We start from the raw sequence: 12,098 nt of genomic DNA, 5'->3' as shown, positions 1-12,098 counted from the left end.
CCCCCCCCCCCCCCCATGTAAGATAATACCAACAGATAATCACCCTACCCACACACACACACACTTTTTGTAATTTATGCACGACCCATTATCTACTTCAAAGCTCTTTTCTGTAAACAAAAAGAGAAAACTATGAAAAAGAATGACAAAATACAAAAAGTTTTAAGAATCACATTTAGGGTAAGCCTAAAACGAATTCTTCATCTGCTGGATATAAAATTGATCAACTATTTAATAATATAGTAATAATTGAAAATAGAGATGGCCCACTTATGCAAGATAAAACAGTCGCAGTTTCTTGTAAATACACTTTTTTGAAACACTTTCTGTTAAAATGAATATTTGTATTATTTAGTAAACAATTTACCAGGAAAATTATGATCATTTGTGGACGTCCGCATGAAAAGGGAACTTATGGTCGGTTCTAGTTAGGAGATATTCACATTTTCCTAAGTTGAGGAAATTATTATTTTTGGATTTGATTAGAGGATTATATTGGGACCTACTGTGAATTTATTGTGACTATACTCACATGAAGAAAGTAACTGGAAGTATAGGAATATTTCATGTTCGAAACAAAAATATAACATGCGTATCCGGCTATATGCTCTTATACGTAACTTCATACCGGCCATAAGGGCCTTTTTCATGCGGACGCCCAAATTTAATAAAAAAATGTTATTAAACAATCAAACTTAATAACACTTAACGAATAATAAAATAACATTTAATTTATTATTCTTGTGTTTAAAATAAATAACATTTAATGTTATTTATTTTCAGAATCAGCCTATTGTTTAATCGTTGAAAGACTAAGGCTACGTTTCTTCGATATGAATGACAGGACCTGGAAAATTGGATATTTGTACCGAAATTGTAGTACAAATAGCCGGGTTTTTCAAGATACTTACACTGCTTTATTTATATATATCATATTTTAATCATTGTCAAATTACTTTGACAAATAGACTAATTGTATTTGATGAAATGTAGATTTTAAGATCCATCTTATACAAGTATTTACCTAGGAATTTCCTGACGCAATAAGAGCAGTCCGATTTCTGAGGTTCATAATAATCGATTGAAAACATGACGAGGTGGCCGAGTGGTTAAGGCGTTGGACTGCTAATCCAATGTGCTCTGCACGCGTGGGTTCGAATCCCATCTTCGTCGAAATTTTTTTTATAGGCACGCGGTTTGAATATTAAAAATCAGTGAAGAGTATACTTAAAGACAATTTTATAGAAACTGCACGTTTAGTAATATTGTATAAAGTTGAAATTATTTTTCTGAAATACAAGCACATCTTTTCTACAAACATTTCTCTCGCAAAACTTCCAAATTTAATTCTTGAGCATGGCTACCAACAGATTATGTGAAAGATTGCCGTCTTTTAAATATGCAACTAGATAAAGAAAAATTCCATGAGAGTTTTCCTAAAAATATAATTTCTGAATGTTAATCTGGGATATTCATATGAGAGTGTTAAATATTCCAATAACGTACATAAAATAGGTAATAAAAATTTATTAAATGAATGATCAGTTAAATTCCATACCAACTTGTAAAATTATTCTCTCTACTGATTATTGATATCTTAATGATCATAAAAAAAATTCGACGAGGATGGGATTCGAACCCACGCGTGCTGGGCACATTGGATTAGCAGTCCAACGCCTTAACCACTCGGCCACCTCGTCAGGTCCGTAACAAATAATTATATATATGCAGAAAAATTATTCTCTTCACTGATTTTTAATATTGATATCTCAATGATCATAAAAAAAATTCGACGAGGATGGGATTCGAACCCACGCGTGCTGAGCACATTGGATTAGCAGTCCAACGCCTTAACCACTCGGCCACCTCGTCAGGTCTGTAACTAATCATTCCATATTCACAATTTTTTTAGCGTTTTCATTTTCCCAGTTAAAATTTCAATTCAACTAACTTTTCTTATTGTGTTTTTCAGTTGGACCGAATCCATTTAAAAAAAAAAAAAACATTTTTTCTTCAATGTTATATTTGTTGTCAATTTTTTATTGAATTTGTACTATCAAAAGGAAAATATTTTGTGAATTTGATGGGGACTAAATAAATTTTGTGGATTTACAACAATAGATACCAAAAAAATGTTAAGAAAATAGTTTGCACAGTTAATAAAATTCTTCAAGTAGTTTCTTTACTCATTTATGATATCTTGGTCCGTTTCCAAGAAAAATAAGAAAATTCAATATTCATAAAAAATCCTCTTGATCACAAAAATGACTTTTCCCGCATAAAACTAATAGAATTTTTTTTCCAAACGACAAGTTTGTCCGGCTTTTGAAACTGTGCACAGAGAAGCAATTTATAATATAGTTAATAAAAGATTTGTGCAGTTAAAAGAATCGGTTTATCTGCTTAAACTGTAGTTTCCCGAAAGAAATATTGAAATCTTTTATTTATCTCCAAAACGGTACAAGATATCATAAATGAGTTAAGCCACTTTTTGTAAATCTTTTTTAACTGCCCAAACTGTTTTCTTAACATTTTCACATTCTCAGCAGAGAAGGTATTAGGTTTGTGTAAAATTTGACCCCCCCCCCCAGTTTTTGTTAAATATCCACGTTTTGAGACCCCTTGAATCCGAGAAAAAGGTTTTTATGTATGTGTCTGGCTGTATGTACGCATTTTGCGGTCAAACTATGCGAGATAGGAAAAAAATGACAAGGCAAACACTGTGCACCCAAAAAATATCTAAAAATTTGTTATTAATCAATTTTTTATAAGACACGTAGTTTTCGTTTTATTTACAAAATGCATTGAAAATACAAAAATTAAATTTTTCGATACACGACACAAGCTAAGCCAAAATAAATAGATAACATTCTATTAGATTGGCCTGTGGCACAACTTTTTGAATTTTCTGGATAAATCAAAAATACAAATTTTCACACTATACAAAATAATGGAAAATCCAAAAGTTACATTTTTCATGCTGCTCAGTGGACCGTATGTGTAAAGTTTAAACCATAAAGAAAACATTAGAAATTAACAAATTCAGTTTATGGAAAAACGACAAAAGTTACAATAAAACGTTTAATAACAACTTTTTTTAAAAGAACGCGCATTTTTTATTAAATGGGACAATGAAGCTTTGTCTGTTTTAATACAAATGCAAGTTACGAATTATAATAATATACATTTATGGGAATGATATGAAATTTCAGGGATAAACTCGAATGCGAAGCACGAGATATGTAATGAAGATGTGTTCGTTAAAGCCGAAGAAGCTTTAACAAAAGAGAATTCACAATCACCAAATTACTATTGTCGATACTTTCACCTTTAGTTTTAAAAAGTCTATGCAGAAAGATCGAGCGCGTAGCGCGAGGTAAATACATTACCGAGCGCGAAACGGGAGATAAATATATTATCGAGCGGGAAGCGCGAGAGTCAACAGTAGCGCGCCTTAGGCGCGTTCAAATTTGCGAACCGCGCGCGCGATGAGAGTGTGCCCGCGCGGCGGGCAGTTTTTTCGGTATCTGTTGCTGTAAGCAAGAAAAAGACGAAAATTCGATTTTATGATCAAAAAATTCTCCTGGCCACAAAAGTGATTTAGCTCGCATAAAATTCTTAAGATATTTTCCTTATGATAGTACAAATTTAACTAAAAATTGGCAAAAAATATAAGTGTGGCTTTTTTTGAGAAAATGGAATTTTTGTATTTCCAGAAAAACCGCCGCCCTTTTTTTAATTTTGAACATTTTCTAAATTTTCTGTTGGATTTCGAAAAACAACATATTTTGTCCACGAGAGATTCTGCAACTTCATGTATAGAACCTGCCTGCTTTGAAATGAATTCGGTCAGTTGAAAATATGGAATAGAATAAATTCCAAGGAAATCCACACACATGAAGCACGTTGCGTATGAAAAGCGTAAGTAACTATCAGGCCGTTGTTTTATCTATAGATAAAAAATGTCTCTGTGATAGATAGCGGTCGCTCAACGCATTGCGTGACGTTTCCCTGTAATACTCCTCTGTAATAAGAATCAAATTGTCAAATTCAAGGCAAAAGTATATAATACGAGTATGGCGTAACGTACGCAAAGAGAAGATTGTAAACAACTCTTGTAGATGCTATTTCGCGTGTAGAGGGAAAGATTGTTAGGATTGCTTTGCACAGTAATTTAGAATTGCGAATTACTAAAGATAGTTATGCGTCGTAAAGGGAATTCTTAAGCGTTCACAAATTACACATAACGTATAATTTACATATTATACATTTACAATTTATTCGTGTAATAGTTAACTTGTTATGGGAAGATTCTCTCTATATATTAAAGCACGAGATATAATATAAGAAAGACGTAAAATGACTGATGCATGTCAATTCTTTATATATTTTTCAGAACGATTGTTGCATTGTCTCTTCTAAGGAAAATTTATAGGTCGAGTACTGCATTCCGGCAAAATGAGAGTACGTTTTTTCTGTTAGTTCGGTGCTTCGGCACATTTCCTCCTGATAAAAGGTTTGGAATATTATAGTCTTTTTTTATTTAAACTGGGGTGGAATGTGGCAATACCTTTTTGCCTTCTTGTATATAATGTGACAAAACGTTGACAAAATGAGGTTAGATAATTCCCTCTCCGGACTCTGGAGGAGAAAAATATGCGGACAGAAAAAATGAAAATCCGACAAAATACATTGGAAGAGAATGAGCAGCAAAATTTGAAACACGTTTAAAGCTCTGAAATTACATTACTATTTTCATGTAATTTGCAAAATTTTACATTTCAAACATTATTTTTGACGATCTTCTCAAGATAAATATAAATATCAAATTATTTCATTTATGTTTCAAAAATATTAGCATTAATAATTATACAAAATTAAAAGACTTTATACCGAAGAGAATTAACAATTCTATAAATAAAGGATCTAATTTTCTATTATAAAAATTCAAATCCTTGAAAATTAAAACAAATTTAATTTTAAATTTTAAAGGTAAAGGTAAGTTTTCTACAATTACCTGATTTCAAACTATACATTTAACACTTAAATTCAAGCGTTTCAGCTAAGCAAGGCAACGGTTTTAAAAATATCTTAAATAATGGAAAACTTTTAAATTATATCTTTTAAAATTAGAAAATTAAGAATAGAAAAATTAAATGATTAAAAATGTATTTACTCTTAAGCATTTTAATATCCAATACTTTTTAGTGAAATATTCTGAAAATGTTCTAATCTAAAATATAGGCGGAAATTTTCTTCACGCCTAATTTGTGAGCTGTTGTTACAGTGCTTTATGATTGTCATACTATTAACATAAAGAGAATGAGCATAAATGAATATGAAGAGAATCTAGCGTCATCAATTTAAAAATATCTTAATATTTTATACAAGCATCGCGAAGATTTATTTTTTAAAATCACATAAAATTAAAACAATATTAATTATTTTTATAGTTATCCCAATCTTTCTGAACTTAGAAATTTTAAAGCTTTTCGCAATATCTTTGTATAAAATTCGCCTTTTGCCCTTAACTTGAGCTAAATTGATACAGGATTGTACTATCTTTCACAATAATATAAGCGAAAAATTTTATTTTAGTATCACAGAAATAAAGTACCTAACTAAATTAAAAAAGGCGCGTAGATAATTTCCGTCGGTATTGTTTCTCGATATGTAAAAAGAGCTTTAGATATTTTGCAATCTGAAATTTGTAAAATATCCAAATTTTATATTTTTTTCATCATTCATTTTAGGGTCGTCGTGATACTTATAAAATTATTGATTTTACCAGTGTTAGGTTCCTCCGGATTTCTTCATACAATAATAAAGATTTTGTTTTTAAAATGTTGGGAATGATAGCGAACATGCTAATGGACGTCCCCGAACTCTTCGTTTGTGGAATAATAAAAAAATTTAATTTGTTACATTCTTTTTTGTAGAGAATTAAAAATTTTATACATTTTTTTGTAATTATCCATGAAAAAAAGAGGTCGGGAATGTCCATTATACTGTTTTATAGCATCTCAGAATTCAGTTTTTAAACATTTTAATTTCTGTAAAAAAAACGGGGACACAAAACCCAATTTACCACACGACGAAGTATCATATGCCCTTAATACATCGCCCTAAAATTTGTTATCGAAAGTACGTTCTTGTAAAACTTAGATTTTTTGCACCTATAATAGTTATCCGCAATGACGAAAAAAAAACTGAAATCGTTGACATAGTACCAACGAAAATTAAAAATATTTTTTCACGCAAGTTTTTGTTGATTAGAGAAGGGGACGATTAAATGTAGAAAACCCAAAGATAATTTTGCCGAAATGTGAAAAAAGAATCTTTTTAAATATTTTAAATATCATTAATCAAAATCTAGCTTTGTAATTATATTTTAAACTACTCGAGTGGAAACTCCGAATAAAAATAGAATTGTTGGACCTTTTTTCACCTTTTTGTCTACAATCTCCATACGTAGTTCTAAGGAAGTTGACACCTCGCCACGATCACAAAAATAAGATCCTCATTAATAAGAAATTCCCGGATTCGTAAGCGCTTTAGAAATCGCCGACGTACTCATTCCGCGAATCTGTGAACTGTGATTATTTCAATGTAGGGACCTCGTGCAAGTTCGGAATTCACGGTACCATGCAAAGATATGCGATGGGTCCTTTGTAAGAACCCCAAGAGCAAATTCATTGTCCCTCTTCGGTAGGGCGGGGTAAGCCTCGAGGCATTCTCGGTACCTTTGCTTTTACGCACGTTTTAAAGGTATAAGCGTAACGACAGTGGACCGTGGCAATAAGTTGCAGGTCTTTACGACTTACGAGGATGGCCTGGAAATTATCCGCGGGGGCAACAAGCAGAGTCAGTAGTCGTTCGCCCCGAAGGATAAGTTCCATACACCTTGCAAAGTGGATAGGGCAAAGAAGAAAGAAGATGCGAAAGGAAAGAAGCCGATAGAAGAAAATAAGATAAGAAGAAATAAGAAGAATGAAAAAAGAGACCTCAATACTGCCGTACTTTTTAAGAAAGGCTCTATCCTCACTTTTTATGAAAAACGAGTTTTTTATATTGCTGAATTGCTAATGAAAAAGTAATTTCATCCATACAAAGTTAGCTAAAAATTCTAATTAAATTCAAAGATAATTAAATGATCGGGAACCATAAGGTGCTAACCCACCAAATTTCCAAAACTCACTTTTTTGGCTTTTTGTATTTTCCAATCTGTCCTAGGTATCGTGCTTTTTCAGAAAGTGAAAAAAGGTATCTTACTGTTTTTAATTAAATAACAAAGTTCCTCAAATGGCTGTTCGAATAAGGGTTCCATTACGGTCCCCGACCATTCAATTAGAAATAGAGAGAAATACAGTTGAATAAAAAGCTGTATCTGGAAAATTGTAAGCCCATCTACACGAATTTCAGTTTTGCGGGGTCGTCTACGCCAAAAACTGTTTCGAAAAACCTATTTACCAGATAGGTTTTTACTCACTCGTAAATCAATCACTTGCTGCATCCAGTTCGGTTCAACTTTCCAAAAAAAAGAACCTATCTACAGTTTTTGATTATCAGTAATTTTTATTACAGTTATTGAAATGATGCTTCAATGATTCCTTAGTCATATTATTACACAATCGTATACAATAAATAACTTATAAAACTACAAAAAATATTTGTCAATTTCGATCATTAATAATAATGACACTGCAAAATGCAGCTAGCGTTTCTTCAATCTGAAAGTTTTCATTAGTCTTCTCACCAGTTTTGCACATGAATATCAAGCCTATCTACAATTTTGCATGTAAACATTTAAAATTAGTAATTTTTGGTATCAATAAATAGAGCAGGTCTGCATTTACCCAAGATATTTTTTTTCCAAACCCAATCATGTATTGGAAGATGCAGATCAGTAAAGATGCAAATCCGGTTCATTCAATATGCCCGTTCGACTCCAGAAAAAGATAGAGCCTTCCTTCAAAAGTACGGCAGAATACTGGTGTTCTACAGAAAAAGACAATAACTGTCAAAAATCGAAAAATGAGCTTTTTATATTGCTGAAATCGTTGAAAAGAGATATATAGATCTGTCGAAATGATTTACTCAAGTTTGTGATAAGGTTTTAAATCATTTTCACATAATTAGCTTAAAAGGCAGCAACTACAAGTCCCGAAAAATTAATTCTATAGAGAAAAATAACATCAACATAAGATCGGAAATAAGTACATAATCTATAAAACCAGCGCCTAAATTCCAGACAGACTACGGAAAAAGGCAGCAGCTATCACCAAACCCCATTATGGTTTCACTTGCTGTCTTTTCCGCAGAAGCACTTTGCAATTTCGGCAGTATTTAAATTTTTTACATATGAATGATTTTTATTCAATTTTTTTTCTCGATTTTTTCCATTCGCTGATTTTATAGTTACTGTCTATTTCCATAGAGCGGCAGAACATGTCCGTGGTTCATTTTCATTATTTTGGTTTTATTATTCTCTTCTCATTGGGTATTTATCATTTGCGTCTTCAAATATACTAATGTATTTGACACCCAAAGTTGATGCCTTGCTTATTTCAACTTTTTGTTCTAGTTTTTCTATAATTTTCTGGAGGAATATGTTTAAGATGGATTCAATTTTTAAATACTAATATAAGAGATACAAAAACGGAATTTCTAAGCCAAAATCCATTCATCTCCAAACTGCCCGTTCTGTATCATATTCGAGATAGAAAGAGACAAAAGTGCTTTGCATTTAACATGGAAGATGTCCAGGAATTTTAAGTTACACTAATACAGAGTGACATGCAAGCTTTGCTGTAAACACTCCAACAAGGGTTCATGTTAAAACGTGTATGCAACCCGACTTAATTTTTGCCCATTTCAAAACAACATCTATTTTATGAACAATAAAATAATATTACTCTTATGCAAACATGTAACAGTGCACCGTGTCGTAAAATTAAAATTACAATCTGAACAATAAAATGTATTTCACTTTAAACATAAAAAAGTATTCCAAACGGTTCATTTTGGAGATCATGCTATTAAAAACTATAAATTAAAATTTTCGCGAACTCTGTATTATACATTACAATTATTTTTTCTTTTGAAGGTATAGGCTACTAAAATTTGAATAGAATTTCCATAAAAATCATTGCAAAAAATGTTGCATTTTGTTGAGTTTGTTGAGGCTTTATAGCTGCATATTTTTAAATTAACATAGTTTTTAAAACGAATAGTTTAAAATTCGAATGTCTAATTAGTAATTACAGGAAAATTTCCTTTATGAGTCTTTTAGTAAAAAAAAATAATAATTTTGGTTCACTGTTTTCAGTTTGTAGAATTCGAAATTGAGTAATTGTTAATTGAAAGTGTTAAACATTAAAATAATTCTATGCTGAAATATTCAAAATAATTAAGTTTTAATATTTTATCTTTCAAAATTGTACTACATCCAAAATACTCTGATTTCAAATTTAAGCTGCTTATAACTGTACACTGTTGAAAATTTCTGTAGGAAACTTCCACTACATGTATTGGAAGTTCATTTCCAAAACGTAAGACAACGCTACAATACATCATGTTGTAGTTTCCGAATCCTGGCATTGGTATATACCTCACATGTATTGGAATTTAATAATATATGTCCAGTAGCCAGTAACTCAACACATGTGGAAACAAAAAATAAAAATAAATGTAAATAATTTCTAAGAAGACTTATTCCTGGCAAACAAAAATTTTATGATGGACCCAAAGCTTTTGTTAATGTTTAGTATAATATAACGTTCGGCTATTTAGAATGCAAGTAATTCTTGGAATTTAAGGAATTCGTGGAGTTCATAGAATTTATGAAATAAAAGGAATTTACGAAATTCAAGGAATTCATATGAAGCCCACAATTCACGGGTTTCATGGAATTAGCGGAATTAATGACATTCACCGAATTCACAGAGTTAACGGAATGTCTGGAATACAAGGAATTTATTAGATTCAAAGAACTCATTGAATTTAAGGGACTTACGAATTCCATGAACTTCTTGAATTCCATCAATTCAATGATTAGAATCAATTCCGCGAATTCCTTGAATTCCTTACATTTCTTGAATTCATCGAATTCAATGAATTTATGAATTCCGCGAATTCCATAAAGCAAGCGTGTCCCGTTAATTCCTTAAATTGCTTGAATTCCTTCGATTCCATGAATTTCGCAAATTCCGTGAATCCCATGAATTCCGAAATTTCCGTGAATTCCATGAATTCCGTTAATTCCATAAATTTCGCATGGATGTCAACCAGTTCTAGTGTATTCGAGAAATTATATTTTCAGCTGTTGATTTATTATGGTATTCCTTTTTATCAGTTGTAAAAACTAAGAAAATTAATAAGGGGGCATTTTGTAATCTCTATGCTGAAAGATTTTATTGCAGTTTGATTTTCCTTGGGGACGGCTAAGATTGATCTTTTGATGTGTAGAATTAAGTGAAAAAATTAAATTTCCTATGTTGTATTCGTTAAGTCTTATGTTAGTGGTTAAAAATAAGTAAAATGAAGACATTTGGATTTCCAGACGCCTGTGCTGGCCCGTCAGTATTCTCCAAGATTCTTCCCGGTTCCAAATTTGGGCCAGGCTGGGGGTCCTAAGCCTGGACCCTAGCTTAAATTTTGCAATGGCTTAAGCTTAGGCCCGGCAATCATTGAAATTCAATTCATAAAAATGTCTAAAATAAAAAGCACTTTAAAAGTCCGGAGGCATCAAGCAATCGGCAGTATCCTATACTTACGCGGTGAAATTTCAAGTAAGAACTTCTATTAATTATAAATAATATTTTACATTAAGATTTCACTTGACTTTCAACCTCAATTTCAGAAAAAAATTTCGTCGAATTATAAAGTATAAATACCTTGTTAAGTTATGTAATGATGTTTAAAACTTTAAATTATATCATAAATATGACAGAAGTAAATTAAGAAATTATTTTACATAGATTTTGATGATGTAGATGAGGAAGAAGAATCAGAACGCGATCAGTTTATGAGTGAAATAACACATTTTGGAAATTCTAATCAGATTGAAGAAAATGTTTTATATTTCAAACCTTCGTAAATTTAGTCGTCAACTTCAATTAAAATAAAAAATATTTTTACGTAATTTCTAAATTTAATTAAGAAACTAAAAAATAGCAAAAAATCGATCATAAACTAGGATCAGGCCTGGGCTAAGCCTGGGCCAAACTGGGTGATCAAGGCTATCCCTGGCCATATTTGGCGTTTCATTCAAGTTTGACCCGGGTTAGATCACCAGGCCAGGGCTTAGTTTTGCCAAGTCTAGGCCCTGCTTGGTCTATGCCAGCATTTCTGCATGGGGGAGGACTGTGATAAAAAATTTGTTTTTCATACTTTAATTTTTTTATATCGGTTGTTAAGAAAAAAGAAAGTGAGGTATTTTGTGTTTCAGACACTTATGCTGGAAGCTTTTTTTTAGTCCGATTATCCTCGGGTTCCTTGAGGGCGTTTACCGATCTCTGCTTTATTTTTATTCATGAATCTGCAAACCTAAATAGTTTGAATACTTAAGATTTAAAACCAATTAAAGGATGATCATTATTAAATTTTATTATGGGAGAATTGACGAATGTAACATTGAAAACTTTGACAATTTAAGAATTTTGAATTTGAAGTGGGAAGAAGTTTACAATATGAAAAAATTGAGCTTTTTCAAATTAAACAATTTAGAATTCAAGCTTTTAAAAGTCGAAGTGTTCCAACTCTAATGGATTCACCACAAATATTTTTTCTATGCTCACCGAACTTGTGCTTTAAAAAATTTTTAAATTAATGCAACTTCAAGTTGAAATAATAGCAACCTATTCTTTTCATTCTCATGTTATAATTTAATTGCAACGCAATTTTTTCTACCCTACGTTGTGAGCATATAATATTGGTAATATTTAATACAGATATCGAATATGTTTCTTGGAAGGCACCAAAAAGTTGAGTAACCATAGACTTAAAATCAGAACTTAAAATTCACAATTTTCTAGCTCGAATCCAAAGAGTTAGTTGGTTTGCGTTGTATACTGAAAACGGCACTAGCCTTCATCAGA

The 12,098-nt window shown here is 31.5% G+C and overlaps 3 non-coding genes across 3 annotated transcripts; 1 reads left to right on the top strand and 2 right to left on the bottom strand.

The window, feature by feature from the left end:
* Positions 1-1,091: 1,091 nt before the first annotated feature.
* Positions 1,092-1,173, top strand: Trnas-gcu. The gene has a single exon. It is a non-coding gene; the product is annotated as a tRNA-Ser (tRNA).
* Positions 1,174-1,618: 445 nt separating this feature from the next.
* On the bottom strand, positions 1,619-1,700 carry Trnas-gcu. Its single transcript has one exon. It is a non-coding gene; the product is annotated as a tRNA-Ser (tRNA).
* Positions 1,701-1,790: 90 nt separating this feature from the next.
* Positions 1,791-1,872, bottom strand: Trnas-gcu. Its single transcript has one exon. It is a non-coding gene; the product is annotated as a tRNA-Ser (tRNA).
* Positions 1,873-12,098: the final 10,226 nt, after the last annotated feature.

The sequence above is a fragment of the Belonocnema kinseyi genome, chromosome 8 (genome assembly GCF_010883055.1).
Source record: "Belonocnema kinseyi isolate 2016_QV_RU_SX_M_011 chromosome 8, B_treatae_v1, whole genome shotgun sequence".
Classification (NCBI taxonomy): Eukaryota; Metazoa; Arthropoda; class Insecta; order Hymenoptera; family Cynipidae; genus Belonocnema; species Belonocnema kinseyi.
This window is presented reverse-complemented; position numbering and strand designations above follow the sequence as displayed.